The following is a 6,000-nucleotide window of genomic DNA, read 5'->3' as shown; positions in this document are numbered from 1 at the left end:
CTTCTACCATCCTAGTTACGTCCGTTGTGTCCTTGAGCAAGACACTTGCCCCTGATGGGTTAGTGCCTTGCATGGCAGCTCCTGCCATTTGTGTGTGAATGGATGAATGTGGAAATAGTGTCAAAGCGCTTCAAGTTCCTTAAAAAGGTAGAAAAGTGCTATACAAGTATAACCATTTACCTTTTTTTTTTTTTTACAATCGTTCCAATATTTCAAGCACAAAGTTGACTTGTTAACCCTAAAAAAAGAGCAGAAGAAACATTTAAATTCTCAGATTTATTGAAAGAGTTGGGTTCTGTTTTTTGGGGGTCACCCTGTTTGATCCAGTGTTAATTGACGGCTCAGGTGTGCTTCAAACCTAATTGAAAGCCTGGTGTGTTTATAAAGCTTAAACTTACATAGCGGCCAATAATTCTTAAATGAACATTGGTGCTGTCAAATAATTTTTTTTTTTATCAGACTAATCATACTTGCGAATTTGGATTATTCATGATTAATTACATTAGTACTCACTTGCAACATTTTAATTAACTTTAAAAAAAGAGCCTAATGTTTCGTCACAAATGCAACGTTTTTTTACTCGAATGCACTAGAATAATTTGACCAAAACTTGGTAACAGTTTTATCTAAAGTCCTGCCAGGGTGCATTATTAAGTGAAATTTAACAGTGAGCACACCAGTCAAAGTCCCCCTCACTCATATTTACATTGGCGTATGCATTGACCTGGTCACTGACCGTATAACAACCTGCGCCACCTTTCCGGTAACCATCCATGGTTAAGATAAAGGAGCATGTGCGGTCAAAATAAATTCTACATGATTAATAAAATATATTTTTTAAATTAATCACATAAATGAACTTGTAACTTTTGACAGCCCTAATATTAAATTAAAATTGTGCAGATTTTTTGAGACATGTTTAAAAGTTCCTAGGAGTCTAAGTCTGTTTTCAAGCTTATTTAGTATTAGGAGACACAAAAAATCATTAATCAGATAAAAGATAAGTAGCATGCTTCTATCCCTGTTTGATTGCTCATACTTAAAGATGCAATTACCTTGTGTTGGCTGCAGGGGGCAACGTTGCTCTGCAGATTGTGTTAGATGTTTTGCTATCCTTACACTGAGTGGAGCAAAATAGTACATTTGAGAGTTTGTAAAGGCACTTACCATAGATGTCATGGAGTACGTTGCTTTCTTCTTTTTCTTTTACTTCTATACATTTTCAAGATAATTTAATACACTACATTTTATGTTACATTTAAAGGGGTCATATTATGATTTCTACATTTAAAACACTTCCTTGTGAATTGTATTTATATAGCGCTTTTTCTCTAGTGACTCAAAGCGCTTCACATTCAAAAACCGACAATGAAGCCATTTACACCAGTGTGGGTGGCATTGAGAGCCAGGTGGTTAAAGTGTCTTACCCAATAATAACAACAACAAAAAACCTTTTATTGATAATGCACTTTTCATTTGATATCAAATCTCAAATAGCTACATATTAAAAGACATAAAAACAAATACAAGAGACAAAAGTTGGATAAAAACGTTGCACGATTTACAGATTGAGTCCTTTTTTTACAAACCCTGTTTCCATATGAGTTGGGAAATTGTGTTAGATGTAAATATAAACGGAATACAATGATTTGCAAATCATTTTCAACCCATATTCAGTTGAATATGCTACAAAGACAACATATTTGATGTTCAAACTGATAAACATTTTTTTTTTTTTGCAAATAATCATTAACTTTAGAATTTGATGCCAGCAACACGTGACAAAGAAGTTGGGAAAGGTGGCAATAAATACTGATAAAGTTGAGGAATGCTCATCAAACACTTATTTGGAACATCCCACAGGTGAACAGGCTAATTGGGAACAGGTGGGTGCCATGATTGGGTATAAAAGTAGATTCCATGAAATGCTCAGTCATTCACAAAGAAGGAAGGGGGCGAGGGTCACCACTTTGTCAACAAATGCATGAGCAAATTGTTGAACAGTTTAAGAAAAACCTTTCTCAACCAGCTATTGCAAGGAATTTAGGGATTTCACCATCTACGGTCCGTAATATCATCAAAGGGTTCAGAGAATCTGGAGAAATCACTGCACGTAAGCAGCTAAGCCCGTGACCTACGATCCCTCAGGCTGTACTGCATCAACAAGCGACATTAGTGTGTAAAGGATATCCTTACACATCCTGTAGCTCAGTAACACTTCAGAAACCCACTGTCAGTAACTACAGTTGGTCGCTACATCTGTAAGTGCAAGTTAAAACTGTCCTATGCAAGGCGAAAACCGTTTATCAACAACACCCAGAAACTCCGTCGGCTTCGCTGGGCCTGAGATCATCTAAGATGGACTTGATACAAGGTGGAAAAGTGTTCTGTGGTCTGACGAGTCCACATTTCAAATTGTTTTTGGAAACTGTGGACGCTCCAGATGTGTTTTATACCACTCTTTCTTTGTCTCATTTTGTCTACCAAACTTTGTATGCGGTGCGTGAATGCACAAAGGTGAGCTTTGTTGATGTTATTGACTTGTAGGAGTGTTAATCAGGCATATTTGGTCACTGCATGACTGCAAGCTAATCAATGCTAACATACTGTTTAAGCTAGCTGTATGTACATTTTGCATCAATATGCCTCGTTTGTAGATATATTTGAGCGCATTTAATTTCCTTTACGTATGTCCTCTGTGTATTTAATTTATATTTGCATGTCCCATGACACATTATGTGTATGTAATATTGGCTAATAACTACAAAACTACACTTCATTGACTAACCGTGTTACAAAAAAGATCAGTTAGAGTAATACATAATGTTGGATATAGAGAACATCTTCCTACTCCTTTTCGAACATGTTGAAAAGAGAAACTGGAGATTGTGATGTATCATGTTGTATACTTGCATGTTCGAAATAAACTCAAACTCAAACTCAAACTCAAACATACCAACCCTTTATTTACAGTATTAAATCAAAAATATAAAAATTCAATGATTTGGTGCATTTGCAAACAGCTAAAATTATGTACTACCCAAGAATGTGCAACAGTTCTTCTAAACAAAAGAGGGGAAATATAACCTGAGAGAAAAATGTAACTTAAAACACTTCTATGCACGTACAACACTTAAAACTTTTAGTATAGCACTATGTGGAATTAAATCATGGAATGTAGGCAGATATGTCAAACAATTTACTAATATGATCCAGTTTAAGAAATTTACAAAGTATGATTATGGTTATGGTTTAATTTATTTCAAGCATGTAAACAAATACAATGTGATACACCATATAATAAATACATATGTTAATTTCTTTTTTCAACATGTTCGAAAAGGAGTACAAAGAAGCAAAGCTTATTTATTCCTACCACTTTTCCAAGTCATAGCAATTACTAACATATTTGTTCACTTCCTGTTCTGTTGTGGTACTTGTAAAAAAATGAACACCAATGAATAGAACAGTTCTCTCAATAGTTAAACCAGCCATGATTCACATATGAGATGAATAATATATAGCATTCTTCTTCTTTGTACTTTGTAAACACTTGTAGTTTGTGCAGCCTCTTAAATTGGATCATATTGGTACATTGTTTGACATCTTTGCATAATCCGTTCCATAATTGAATTCCACATAGTGACATGCTAAAGGTCTTAAGTGTTGCACGTGCATACAAATGTTTAAAATTAGATTTTCCTCTGAATTTATATTTCTCCTCCTTTGTTGAGAAGAATTGTTGTACATTCTTGGTAAGCAGGTTGTAGTTTGCTTTGTATGTCATTATAGCTGTTTGCAAATGCACCAAATCATTAAGTTGTAGTATTTTGGAGTCAACAAATAAAGGGTTTGTATGTTCTCTTCATCCAACATCATGTATTATTCTAATTGATTGTTTTTGTAATAAAGTGTACTTTTGCAATTATTTCCCCATATTTCAAGTACAATGAAGAATTACGACAAACGTCTTGAACTTATTGAAAATAAGATATTATTCATCTCATTATGTGAATCATAACTGACTTAACTATTTATGTAAATAACTGTTGTGTTCAGAATGAATTAATGTAAATGATGTGCAAATGAAGAACAGGAAGTGAACATGTGTAATACTGGAGTTGCTGTGAGGTAAAAAAAAAAAACGGGTAGGATTGAAGAAGCTTTGCTTCTTCTCACTCCTTTTCGGACATGTTGTAAAGAAAAATGATAATATGTGACGTATCAGATTAAAATTGTGTACATGTTCGACATAAACTTCAACCAACCAACCATATGTGGAGATATCCACTCATGCCACAATTTGGAAAAACGTTACAATTGGGGCAAATGAAGAAAGTATGAAGGAAGGCAACATTGTTGTTTAAATATCTCGGCCATGCCTCCATGGTTTGATTTCACATTTTTGGGACTAATGCAGATCCCAAATACACAAAAGCACAGGACTCGAATTTAACCACGGCGACCGCGGCAAAAGCCGAAAAATTTACCAACATCGACGGCAAGAACATGCCGTGACCGCACGAACATGCCGTGACCGCACTTGACTTTTTACTTGTTAATTGGCGAGGGATGTGACGGTATACAATGATAATTTGCGATACAATTCCCGATGTTTAGTAATACGTCTAATTGTTTGATTACAGAAAAAAATTGATTTATTAATGCATTGTAGGTAACACGAAGTCAGGCGCATGTGCAATAGCGTCGTTTGGCTTGATAATCATGGCGTACAAGCTACACAGACTTGGTTTAACGTCATTTTCCCTTGCTTCAAGACATGCATTTAAGAGTGCACTGCTGTGTTTAGATGGAGACAGGTGTGGACAATATTGGAGACGGACGCACTTGTCCCCACACTAAAAGTATACAGCGAAGGAGAAAACTATTTCATGTTGCTTTTATTTTTTCAACACACCGTCCTGCTGCTGTCACTGAGAGTTAATGAGGTGAGGAAACATGCAGCAGGCGATGTGTCGTGAACGTTGTCACCACTTGTTTATAAAGTCTTTAGTTTGTTGACTGGGATGTTCACTCCTTCTTTATTTAACTGCAAATTGTTTCAGTGTTCAAATAACATCAATACTAGCTAAAATGTTCTGTCATCTCATCGAATTGAACGCTGGCTGTGAAGATTGTGTATTCGATGTGAGATGTGTCTCTCCTCTTTATTTTTGTTGGCTAAACTGTTGCACTGAACTACAAGGAGGCGTTGTTGGAGAAGGATAAAGCTTGTTTATTAGACTTCATCTTCATTAGCCAAATTGCTTTGAGTTTTATATTAATATCAAATAGTAAACACCATGTTTTTTTTAAATTTCTTGTGTTTTTTTCATGTCACAAAGGTGTTACTTCAAAAAGCATTCATTTTGTTAATGTTTTATGGTGTATACTTAATTCCTATATGATATATTTCTGCTCAAACTCTTAATGGCTCTGTCCCGATTCGGCATCTACATGAACAGGCGTGATTATAGGCCTCACCTTTTCTTCCTCCAAACATATTTGTTTCATCTGACATCACATGGACAAAGATAAGACCTTCTGGAGGAAAGTTCTGTGGTCAGATGAAACAAAAATTGAGCTGTTTGGCCACAATACCCTGCAATATGTTTGGAGGAGAAAAGGTGAGGCCTTTAATCCCATGCACACCTTGCCTACCGTCAAGCATGGTGGGCATAGTTTTATGCTCTGGGCCTGTTTTGCTGCCAATGGAACTGGTGCTTTACAGAGAGTAAATGGGACAATGAAAAAGGACGATTACCTCCAAATTCTTCAGGACAACCTAAAATCATCAGGCCGGAGGTTGGGTCTTGGGCGCAGTTGGGTGTTCCAACAGGACAATGACCCTAAACACACGTCAAAAGTGGTAAAGGAATGGCTAAATCAGGCTACAATTAAGGTTTTAGAATGGCCTTCCCAAAGTCCTGACTTAAACATGTGGACAATGCTGAAGAAACAAGTCCATGTCAGAAAACCAACAAATTTAGCTGAACTGCA

The sequence above is a fragment of the Nerophis lumbriciformis genome, linkage group LG23, assembly GCF_033978685.3.
Source record: "Nerophis lumbriciformis linkage group LG23, RoL_Nlum_v2.1, whole genome shotgun sequence".
Lineage (NCBI taxonomy): Eukaryota > Metazoa > Chordata > Actinopteri > Syngnathiformes > Syngnathidae > Nerophis > Nerophis lumbriciformis.
Note: the sequence above shows the minus strand (reverse complement) of the source record.